Raw genomic sequence first — 13,181 nt, forward strand, 5'->3', positions numbered from 1 at the left:
ATAGAAGAGGAAGAGAAGAAGAGGGGAGGGGAGGGGAGGGGAAGAAGTAGAAGAAAAGAGAGAGAGAAAAGGAAGAGAGGAGAAAATAATAGGAGGAGAAGAGAAGAAAAGAAGAGGGAGGGGAAGAAGAAGAAGTTGACGAAAAGAGAGAGAGAAGAGGAAGAGAAGAGAAGGAGGAGAAGAGATGAGAAGGAGGGAAAGAGAAGGAGGAGAAGAGAAGGAGAAGAAGAAGAGAAGAGAAAAGAAGAGAAGCAAAGAAGAGGGGAGGGGAAGAAGAATGAGAACAGAGAGAGGAAGAGAAGAGAAAAGGGAGGAGAAGAGAGAAGGAGAAGAGAAGAGAGAGAGAGAGAGAGAGAGAGAGAGAGGAAGAGAAGAGTAGATAAGAGAAGAGGGAGGAGAAGAGAAAAGAGAAGGAGGACAGGAGAAGAGAGAGAGGAAGAGAAGAGTAGAGAAGAGAAGAGGGAGGAGAAGAGAAGAGAGAAGGAGGAGAGAAGAGAAGAGAGAGGAGAAGAGAAGGAGGAGAAGAGAATAGAGAGAGGAAGAGAAGAGAGAGAGGAAGAGAAGAGTAGAGAAGAGAAGAGGGAGGAGAAGAGAAGAGAGAAGGAGGAGAAGAGAAGAGAGAGAGGAAGAGAAGAGAGAGGAGAAGAGAAGGAGGAGAAGAGAAGAGAGAGAGGAAGAGAAGAGAGAGAGAAAGAGAAGAGAAGAAAAGAGGGAGAAGAGAAGAGAGAAGGAGGAGAAGAGAAGAGAGAGAGGAAGAGAAGAGAGAGAGAAAGAGAAGAGAAGAAAAGAGGGAGAAGAGAAGAGAGAAGGAGGAGAAGAGAAGAGGGAGGAGGAGAGAAGGAGAAGAGAGAGAGAGGACAGAAGAGTAGAGAAGAGGGAGGAGAACAGAAGAGAGAAGGAGGAGAACAGAAGAGAGAGAGGAAGAGAAGAGAAGAAGGAGGAGAAGAGAAGGAGAAGAAGAAGAGAAGAGAAGGAGAAGAAGAAGCGAAGAGAATGCGGAGAAGAGAAAAGAAGAGAAGCAAAGAATAAAAGAAGAGGGGAGGGGAAGAAGAAGGAGAAGAGAGAGAGGAAGAGTAGAGATGAGAAGAGCAGAGAAGAGGGAGGAGAAGAGAGGAGGAGAAGAGAAGAGAGAGAGAGGAAGAGAAGAGTAGATAAGAGAAGAGGGAGGAGAAGAGAAGAGAGAGAGGAAGAGAAGAGTAGAGAAGAGTCCAAGAGGGAGGAGAAGAGAAGGAGGAGAAGAGAGAGAGGAAGAGAAGAGAAGAAAAGAGGGAGAAGAGAAGAGAGAAGGAGGAGAAGAGAGAGAGAGGAAGAGAAGAGTAGAGAAGAGGGAGGAGAAGAGAAGAGAGAAGGAGAAGAGAGAGAGGAAGAGAAGAGTAGAGAAGAGGGAGGAGAAGAGAAGAGAGAGAAGGAGAAGAGAGAGAGGAAGAGAAGAGTAGAGAAGAGAAGAGAAGAGGGAGGAGAACAGAAGAGAGAGAGAGGGAGAGAAGAGAAGAGGGAGGAGAAGAGAAGGAGGAGAAGAGAGAGAGAGGAAGAGAAGAGAAGAGGGAGGAGAACAGAAGAGAGAAGGAGGAGAAGAGAAGACGAGAAGAAAAGAAAGGAAGGGAATGTGTGATGAACAGCTGATGGATGAGAAGGGAAAGGAGTGTCTGTGATCTCTGAGGATTATATAAATGCTGATTCTCTACATTTTTTGATACTTTTGTTTGTTTGATACATCTCTACATCCCATACTTCACAGCAGCAGGAGAATATGGATTTTGAAAATATTATTACAAGAGAGACGAGAAAGAAAAGAAGGAGAAGAAAAGAAAGGAAGAGGGGAGGGGGGAGAAGAAGTGGAAGAGAAGAGAGAAGAGAAGAGAAGAGAAGGAGGAGAGAAGACAAAAAAAGAAGGGAAGAGAAGAGAAGGGAATGTGTCATGAACAGCTGATGGATGAGAAGGGAAAGGAGTGTCTGTGATCTCTGCAGATTATGCTGATTCTCTACATTTTTTTGATACTTTTGTTTATTTGTTTTTGTTTTTTTTGATACATCTCTACATCCCATGCTTCACAGCAGAACGAGAATATGGATTTTAAAATTAGTATTACAACCTTTTATTTCATTTTTTAGAAATCCATTCTTACAATTACTGAATACAAAAACGGAATTTTGCATTTATCATATCATTAATTTTATTATAGACTAGTTCTCATTCTAGATACAAATTAATAACATTTAAAATACATTCTTTTTTTTAATTTTGTTTTTGATTTGTGTCATATAAACTGATGAAGGCATGTACATGAAATGCGTCACTCGTGGAACACAGCCGGTATCCCGCCGAAAAATGCACTCGACGAACATGCTCCGTAAATTACATCAAGCCAGCTGATTGGCTGATCGTCATTTACTAAGCATGCGTAGTTCATCGGATGCATTACCCGACGAGAGACAGAGAGCAGAGGCACTCAAATCTAATGTCAGATTCTGCCTCGCTCTCTGCACTATCTGCGCATGCTCCCAATGGAAATCTATTCTTATTGGGCGGATTATTCTTATTTTAGATTCTTATTGGCAAATGGTGGGAATATTGTCAGGATTACAGAACACACAGCTCAGACCTGGACACATTAAAGGGGCACTCTGACCTGGACACATTAAAGGGGTACTCTGACCTGGACACTTTAAAGGGCCACTCTGACCGGGACACATTAAAGGGTTACTCTGACCGGGACACATTAAAGGGGTACTCTGACCGGGACACATTAAAGGGTTACTCTGACCGGGACACATTAAAGGGGTACTCTGACCGGGACACATTAAAGGGGCACTCTGACCGGGACACATTAAAGGGGCACTCTGACCGGGACACATTAAAGGGGTACCCTGACCGGGACACATTAAAGGGGCACTCTGACCGGGACACATTAAAGGGGTACTCTGACCTGGACACATTAAAGGGGCACTCTGACCGGGACACATTAAAGGGGTACTCTGACCGGGACACATTAAAGGGGTACTCTGACCTGGACACATTAAAGGGGCACTCTGACCGGGACACATTAAAGGGGTACTCTGACCGGGACACATTAAAGGGGTACTCTGACCGGGACACATTAAAGGGGTACTATGACCTGGACACATTAAAGGGGCACTCTGACCGGGACACATTAAAGGGGCACTCTGACCGGGACACATTAAAGGAGGGGTACTCTGACCTGGACACATTAAAGGGGCACTCTGACCGAGACACATTAAAGGGGTACTCTGACCGGGACACATTAAAGGGGTACTCTGACCTGGACACATTAAAGGGGTACCCTGACCGGGACACATTAAAGGGGCACTCTGACCGGGACACATTAAAGGGGCACTCTGACCTGGACACATTAAAGGGGCACTCTGACCTGGACACATTAAAGGGGTACTCTGACCTGGACACATTAAAGGGGCACTCTGACCGGGACACATTAAAGGGGTACTCTGACCGGGACACATTAAAGGGGTACTCTGACCTGGACACATTAAAGGGGCACTCTGACCGGGACACATTAAAGGGGTACTCTTACCTGGACACATTAAAGGGGTACCCTGACCGGGACACATTAAAGGGGCACTCTGACCGGGACACATTAAAGGGGCACTCTGACCTGGACACATTAAAGAGGCACTCTGACCTGGACACATTAAAGGGGTACTCTGACCTGGACACATTAAAGGAGGACTCTGACGGGGACACTGATGTAAAGGGGAACTCTAACGGGGACACTGATGTAAAGGAGGACTCTGGCGGGGACACTGATATAAAGGAGAACTCTGAAGGGGACACTGATGTAAAGGGGAACTCAAACGGGGACACTGATGTAAAGGAGGACTCTGAAGGGGACACTGATGTAAAGGAGGACTCTGACAGGGACACTGATGTAATGGGGAACTCTGATGGGGACACTGAAGTAAAGGAGGACTCTGACGGGGACACTGATGCAGTGGTGTATTTAGGTTTTGTGCTGCCCTAGGCCTGACTAAACTTGTGCACCCCCTAATTTAAATATGACCTACCCCTTTCTGTAAAGGCCACACCCCTTCCTGTTTCTGACACATTCTGTCATCTGTAAACCACAGACCACAACCACAGTGTATCAGTGCCCATTAGCGTAGCCTCATCAGTTCCCATAAGTTCAGCCTCATCAGTGCTCATCAATGCAGCCTTATTAGTGCCGCCTCATTACTGCCCATCAGTGCAGCCTCATCAGTGCAGCATATCAGTGTAGCCTCATCAGTGGCCCCCAGTGCAGCCTATCAGTGCCCATTAGTGCAGCCTAAGATATTTGGACTTGTGTTTGCTGCCACTGATTGTAATTATAGGAATATTTCACTTATTTGTATAATACCTAGGAAGTCCAGAGTCATTATAGAAATAAGTGAAATAATCAGTGGCAGCAAACACAAGTCCAAATATCTTATAAGATTGGAGTAATCTTCCTAATCCAGTGACATATTGCGATAGTACATCTGAGGTGAGCAGAAACAAAAAAATATTGCCATCATATACAATTAAAAGTCCTAATTGTATATGATGCAGTTCAGTATGCTCACTCAAGGACAAGGATGTTCAAAGAAATGAAATTATATTATTGACATGATTGCTGCCATACCTAGGGGCGGAGGAGGGTAGGCGGAGCATTAGGCTGCAGTGCCACACTTATTAGCATTGGCGGGTGTCGGGCCAGTTGTATTAAGTGTGGTTGGCGGCCTGCGGTCTGTCCGAATGACCTCACCTGCCGGTATTATTATACTGGCAGGTAGCTGTGTGAGTGCTTTATGTGGTTGCCAGACTTATTTGCCTCCTGGACCCATCCCTCTGGCCCAATTCGCCCCATAAGACTGGCACTATACTAAAAGTGTAGCGCAAGCCGGCGGGGACCCTTTTCGTGCCGGAGCAGGGGGGACGCTGTTTTTTTTTTTGTGTGCGGGGTTCAGCTTTTTTGCTGCCCGCCTGCAAAGTCCCGCCCTAGGCCTGGACCTTGTTGGACTCTGATGGGGACACGAATGTAAGGGGGGACTCTGACGGGGACACTGATGTAAAGGGGGACTCTGATGGGGACACTGATGTAAAGGAGAACTCTGATGGGGACACTGATGTAAAGGGGGACTCTTATGGGGACACTGATGTAAGGGGGGACTCTGACATGGACACTGATGTAAAGGGGGACTCTGATGGGGACACTGATGTAAAGGAGAACTCTTATGAGGACACTGATGTAAAGGAGAACTCTGATGGGGACACTGATGTAAAGGGGAACTCTTATTGGGACATTGATGTAAAGGGGAACTCTTATGGGGACACTGATGTAAAGGAGGACTCTGACGGCGACACTTATGTAAAGGGGGACTCTGATGGGGACATTGATGTAAAGGGGGACTCTGACGGGGGGACACTGATGTAAAGGGGGACACTGATGTAAGGGGGACTCTGACCGGAACACTGATGTATAGCAGAACTCTGATGGGGACACTGATGCAAGGGGGACTCTGAAGGGGACACAGCAGATGTAAAGAAGAACTCTGATGGGGACACTGATGTAAAGGAGGGCTCTGACAGGGACACTGATGTATAGAAGAACTCTGATGGGGACACTGATGCAAGGGGGACTCTGATGGGGACACTGATGTAAAGGAGAACTCTGATGGGGACACTGATGTAAAGGAGGACTCTGATGGGGACACTGATGTATAGAAGAACTCTGATGGGGACACTGATGTATAGAAGAACTCTGATGGGGACACTGATGTATAGAAGAACTCTGATGGGGACACTGATGTAAAGGAGGACTCTGATGGGGACACTGATGTATAGGAGAACTCTGATGGGAACACTGATGTAAAGGAGGACTCTGACGGGAACACTGATGTAAAAGGGAACTCTGACGGGGACACTGATGTAAAGGAGGACTCTGACGGGGACACTGATGGAAAGGGGAACTCTGATGGGGACACTGATTTAAAGGAGGACTCTGACGGGGACACTGATGTAAAGGGGGACTCTGATGGGGACACTAATGTAAAGGAGAACTCTGACGGGGACACTGATGTAAAGGAGGACTCTGACGGGGACACTGATGTAAAGGGGGATATTGATGTAAAGGGGGACTCTGATGGGGACACTGATGTAAGGGGGGACTCTGACGGGGACAATGATGTAAAGGAGGACTCTGACGGGGACACTGATGTAAAGGGGAACTCTAATGGGGACACTGATATAAAGGAGGACTCTGACAGGGACACTGATATAAAGGGGAACTCTGATGGGGACACTGATGTAAACGGGGACTCTGATGGGGACACTGATGTAAAGGGGGACTCTGATGGGGACACTGATGTAAGGGGGGACTCTGATGGGGACACTGATGTAAAGGGGGTTCTCTGATGGGGACACTGATGTAAAGGAGGACTCTGGCGGGGACACTGATATAAAGGAGAACTCTGAAGGGGACACTGATGTAAAGGGGGACTCTGATGGGGACATTGATGTAAAGGGGGACTCTGGGGACAATGATGTAAGGGGGACTCTGACGGTGACACTGATGTAAAGGGGGACTCTGATGGGGACACTGATGTACAGGGGGTTCTCTGATGGGGACACTGATGTAAAGGGGGACTATGATGGGGACTCTGATGTAAAGGGGGACTCTGATGGGGACATTGATGTAAAGGGGGACTCTGATGGGGACACTGATGTAAGGGGAGACTCTGACGGGGACACTGATGTAAAGGGGGACTCTGATGGGGACACTGATGTAAAGGGGGGATTCTGATGGGGACATCTGTCATTGGTCCTTTACCACAATCTGCGGAAAGCGTGATTCTGGGAGGATGTCCCTGTAAGCCCTCCCAGAATAAGCTGACCGAGCTGTTGCCGTCATTGGGCAAGTAGTTAATCCCTATAGTCTTAGCTATCCGATAGCGGAAGCGGGGCTTTGCATTACCTATGTTCCACAGTATTTGGCCAAAGACGATCACCATGCCAGTCCCTGTGAAAATTAGGCATTGCCCCCAAAAAATTTGTGTGGCTACTGGAGGTCCTCTAATATAAGTTTGCCAAGCATTTTACTACATTAACTACATTTATATTAACTTGGCCTGCTATGTTAAGGGCAGAGTCTTAGTCTGGAAATTTGAGGGTTTACAGCTTGGACCCCAAATGAGTCCGACCCCTTCCCTGCCATTGTCATTATTACAGTAACAGTGCATATTTTTAGCACTGATTACTGTAGTAATGTCACTGGTACCCCCAAAAGTGTCAAAAATGTCAGTTAGGGGTCCGATCTGTCCGCCCGCCGCAATATCGCAGTCCCGCTAAAAATCGCTGATCGCCGCCATTACTAGTAAAAAAAAAAAATTTAATAAAAATTACATAAATCTTTCCCGTAGTTTGTAGACACGATAACTTTTGCGCAAACCAATCAAAATACGCTTATTGGGATTTTTTTTTCTACCAAAAAAATGTAGCAGAATACATATTGGCCTAAAATGATGAAAACATTAGATTTTTAAATTTTTTTTTATTGGGAATGTTATATATCAGAATCTGGAAAATATTGTTTTTTTTTTTCAGAATTGTCACACTTTTTTTGTTTATAGCGCAATAAATAAAAATCGCACAGGTGATCAAATACCACCAAAAGAAAGCTCTAAAGATGGCCGGTCCGTGACTGCTCCACTTATGCAGAGCGGACACAGACACAGCCGCAGCCAGCTTGCCTTTATGGGTGGTCACTCCACATACAGCCTATGTGACAGCCCTCATCAGCGGGGACTCTGATACATGGGGCAGGTGGCTCCGATTGCCGCCTGACACCCACGATCGCTCCCCCGCTGAGAGAGAAGAACGGACGGCTGTTGTAAACACAGCTGACCGTTCTTCTCCCTGCAATGATCACAGAGCGCCTGTGATCCTTCTATATAGGATCACAGGTCTCTGTGATCATTTCACAAGCCACGCCCCCCCAGTTAGAATCACTCCCCGAGGCTCACATTTAACCCCCTTGTCACCCACAATGTTAACCCCTTCCCTGCCAATGTCATTATTACAGTGACAGTGCATATTTTTAGCACTGATTACTGTAGTAATCTCACTGGTCCCCCCAAAAGTGTCAAAAATTAGGGGTCTGATCTTTCCGCAGCAATGTCGCAGTCCCGATAAAAATCGCAGATCGCCGCCATTACTAGTAAAAAAAAAAATAAAACAATAAATTGACATAAATCTTTCCCCTAGTTTGTAGACGCAATAACTTATGCGCAAAAAACAATCAAAATACGCTTATTTGCGATTTTTTTTTTCCAAAAATATGTAGCAGAATACAAATTGGCCTAAAATGTTGAAAAAATTCGATTTTAATTTTTTTTCTTGAGAATGTTATATAGCAGAATGTAAAAAAAATATATATTTTCTTTCAGAATTGTTGCTCTTTTTTTGTTTATAGCGCAAAAAATAAAAATCGCACAGGTGACCAAATACCACCAAAAGAAAGCTCTGTTTGTGGGAAAAAAAAGTACATCAAATATTATTTGAGTACGGCGTTGCATGACCGCACAACTGTCAGTTAAATTAACGCAGTCACAATGTCGCAGTCCCGCTAAAAATCGCAGATCGCCGCCATTACTAGTAAAAAAATAAATACATAAAAATGACATAAATCTTTCCCGTAGATTGTAGAAGCGATAACTTTTGCGCAAACCAAACAACATACGCTTATTGAGAATTTTTTTTTTTTACAAAAATATGCAGCAGAATACAAATTGGCCTAAAATGATGAAAAAAAAATAGATTTTTACATTTTTTTTTTTTTTTATTGGGAATGTTATATAGCAGAATCTGGAAAATATTGTTGTTTTTTTTTTTAGAATTGTCGCAATTTTTTTGTTTATAGCGCAAAAAATAAAAATCGCCCAGGTGATCAAATACCACCAAAAGAAAGCTCTGTTTGTGAGTAAAAAAGGGCATCAATATTATTTGGGTACAACGTCACACGACCGCGCAATTGTCAGTTAAAGTAATGCAGTGCCGAATCGCAAAATATGGCCTGGTCATTAAGGGGCAAAATCTTCCAGTCCAGAATTGGTTAAAATGTCATGGCCACGATGCTCTACTTTGCAGCCACAGCAGAAATTCAAACCCCCCCCCCCCTTGAAAAAGACCCATTCAATTGAAAAGCACTGTTCTGCAAGCGCCCTATCAGTCCCTTTCTCTGCTGCCTCAGCTGCACTGGAGATGAATGAATAGGAAGCACTGGTAGTCTTCCTGTTCATGGGATAACACAAAGTAGCAATATCGCCATACAAATAACAAGTCTGACAACACCAATAGGTCTAACCACTTACATTGTTACATATAAATGACACAGGAAACCTTAGTGGGAATTTAATAAAGCAGGTGCATTGTCTGCATTGTATCAATGGCAGTGCTTTAATCTATGGCATTTAAATTGAACTACTTCTGGACCGGAAGATTTTCCCCCTTAATGACCAGGCCATTTTTTTCGATTCGGCACTGCGTTAATTTAACTGACAATTGCGCGGTTGTGCGACGCTGTACCCAAATAAAATGGATGTCCTTTTTTCCCCACCAATAGAGATTTATTTTGGTGGTATTTGATCCCCTCTGCGATTTTTATTTTTTTGCGCTATAAACCAGAAAAAGAACGACAATTCTAAAAAAAAAAAAAAAAAAAAAAATACTATATTTTTCTGCTATATAACATTCCCTAAAAAAATTTAAAAAAATCAAAGTTTTTCATCATTTTAGGCCAATTTGTATTCTGCTACATATTTTTGGTAAATAAGTGTATTTTGATTGGTTTGCACAAAAAGTTATCACGTCCACAAACTAGGAGAAATCTTTATGTCATTTTTAATTATTTATTTATTTTTTTAACTAGTAATGGCGGCGATCAGCGATTTTTAGAGGGACTGCGACATTGGGGCGGACAGATCGGACCCCTGACTGACATTGTTGACACTTTTGGGGGGAACAGTGACATTACTACAGTAATCAGTGCTAAATATTATATACTGTTACTGTATAAATGACACCGGCAGGGAAGGGGTTAACACCAGGGGCGATCAAAGGGTTAAATGTGAGCCTAGGGGGTGTTTTCTAACTGTGTAGAGGATGGGATTGTGAAATGACTATAGAGACCTGTGATCCTATATAGAAGGATCACAGGCACTCTGTGATCATTCCAGAGAGAAGAACGATTGGCTGTGTTTACAACAGCAGACCGTCCTTCTCTTTCAGCGGGGAGCGATTGTGGGTGTCAGGCGGCAATTGCGGCCCCCCTGCCCTGCGCATCGGCATCCCTGCTGCTAGGTGGGGGCGGGAGCGTGCCGTCGGTGGAGTGCGTTATCCCCCCAGCACTACGCGCGACCAATGTAGGGCTACGTCGTTTTGCGCAGCTGAGCCAGCCTATCACAAATCTGCGGCGGGAGGTCAGCAAGTGGTTAAGGACCGCCCCACGCAGATATACTGCGGCAGGGCAGTCCCCCTGAGCGAACTGATGTACCTGTATGCTGGCTCGTGCTTTGGGTCTGGGGTGCATGCACGTGCCCCTGGGGACCCACTCCTGTTGTGATTGGACACAGCGGGAGCCAATCAGCAGGTCCAGCGGACACAATGTTCAACTGGATCCGCCAATCGTTCGCAGGGGAGGCAGAATGGCTGTCCGTTTTCATCTGGTCTCCCCATAGTGGAGAGCGGGACTCTGATATGTCTGTCTCTGCATAGTGAGCCAGAGGCGTAACTAGAACCTTCAGGGCCCTGGTGCAAGAAACCACGAAGGGCCCCCCGGACCCCTGGCCAGGGCCCTTCCCTTCAAGCCTGGGGCTCTTACTACTGATCCTGGGGCCCTTTATTATGGTCCCGCAGCGGGAAAAATTTCCACACTTGTCCTTCCTTTTTCGGCTCAAAAACGTCACAACCGATTACCGATTTGTGCCCATTAACTGGCCGAAAAACGAACAAACTGTCTTTGTCTTTTTTTTTTTTTTTTCAATAGATTTTATTCATTTTCTTCACAATTACAAATAAAAAGAATAATCAATTTTCAAAATATTGCAAAATCATAATTTCTCCCCTAAATCCCCCCTCCCATTATCTCCCTTCCCCTTATCTCCCCAACCCAGGGCCGGTGCTACCACTAGGCGAACTAGGCAGCCGCCTAGGGCACACTGCCACCTAGGGGGCGCAGCTATGGCCAGTGCCACATTCCTCTCCTGTCACCTCCTCATCCCCGGTGGATGTCACCTCTAGAGAAGGATGCAGTGTGTGCAGGAAGGGGGTGTAGCGTTAAAGGGGGGCAGTGTGTACAGGAAGGGGGGGCAGTGTGTACAGGAAGGGAGGTGTAGGATTAAAGAGGGCAGTGTGTACAGGAAGGGGATGTAACGTTAAAGGGCGCAGTGTGCAGGAAAGGGGGGCAGTGTGTACAGGAAGGGAGGTGTAGGATTAAAGAGGGCAGTGTATACAGGAAGGGGGTGTAGGGTTAAAGGGGGGGGGGCAATATGTACAGTTTTTTTTTGGGGTGGGGCTGCAAGTAACTGGTCTTGCCTAGGGCGCAAAATAGTCTAGCACCAGCCCTGCCCCAACCCTTATCTCCCCTCCCCTTATCTCCCCTCCCACTTTTCTCCCCTCCCCTTATCTCCCCTCCCCTTATCTCCCCAATCCCATTCCGAAATTGCAGTCCTACTTCTCCTTTCTTAAAGAAGTTAGCATGTCCCACTCTTTAGTCACTCCCCCTAATCTTTCCATAAATCTATATATTCTCTTTTTAACCGCTTTACGACCACCCGCCGCAGTTGTACTGCGTCAGGCAGCCGCTCCTGCGTGAACCGCCATAACTATAAGCAGGAGGCTAAGGGGCACACTTCCGCCCCCACTCGTCAGCGGGGACTCCAATGCACGGGGCAGACGGCTCTGATTGCCGCCTGAGACCCGCGATTGCTCCCCGTTGAGAGAGAAGAACGGTCAGCTGTTGTAAACACATCCGACCATTCAGCTCCCTGAAATGATCACAGAGTGCCTGTGATCCTTCTATATAGGATCACAGGTCTCTATGGCCATTTCACAAGCCACACCCCCCCACAGTTAGAATCACTCCCCTAGGCTCACATTTAGAGTTTTACATTTTTTATTGGGAATGTTATATAGCAGAATCTGAAAAATATTGTTTTTTTTTTTTTTTAGAATTGTCACACTTTTTTTGTTTATAGCGCAAAAAATAAAGCCACGCCCCCCCACAGTTAGAATCACTCCCCTGGGCTCACATTTAACCCCTTGATCACCCACAATGTTAACTCCTTCCCTGCCAGTGTCATTATTACAGTAACAGTGCATCTTTTTTAGCACTGATTACTGTAGTAATGTCATTGGTCCCCCCCAAAAGTTTAAAAAATGGCAGTTAGGGGTCCGATCTGTCTGCCGCAATGTCGCAGTCCCGCAAAAAAAATCGCAGAACGCCGCCATTACTAGTAAAAAAAAAAAAAAAAACAATAAAAATGACATAAATCTTTCCCGTAGTTAGTAGACGCGATAACTTTTGCGCAAGCCAATCAAAATACACTTATTGCGATTTTTAACAAAAATATGTAGCAGAAAACAAATTGACCTAAAATGTTAAAAAAAATTTGATTTTTACATCTTTTTTGGGGGAATGTTTTATAGCAGAAAGTGAAAATTATTGTTTTTTTTTTTTCGGAATTGTCGTTTATTTTTTGTTTAAAGTGCAAAAAATAAAAATTGCAGAGGTGATCAAATACCACCAAAAGAAAGCTCTATTTGTGGGGAAAAAAAGTACATCAATTTTATTTGGGTACAGCATCGCACGACCGCACAACTGCCTGTTAAAGTAACGCAGTGCCGAATCGCAAAATAGGGCCTGGTCATTAAGGGGGCAAATCCTTCTGGTCCAGAAGTGGTTAACCACTTAAGCCCCGGAAGATTTTACCCCCCTTCCTGACCAGGGTCAATTTTGCAATTCGGCACTGCGTTACTTTAAAGGACAATTGCGTGGCCGTGCGACGCTGTACCTAAACAAATTTGATGTCCTTTTTTTCCCCACAAACAGAGCTTTCTTTTGGTGGTATTTGATCAACTCTGCGATTTTTACTTTTTGCGCTATAAACAAAAAAACAGCGACAATTTTGCA

This window comes from Pelophylax lessonae (assembly GCF_965119305.1).
Source record: "Pelophylax lessonae genome assembly, chromosome: 9".
NCBI classification, from domain to species: Eukaryota; Metazoa; Chordata; class Amphibia; order Anura; family Ranidae; genus Pelophylax; species Pelophylax lessonae.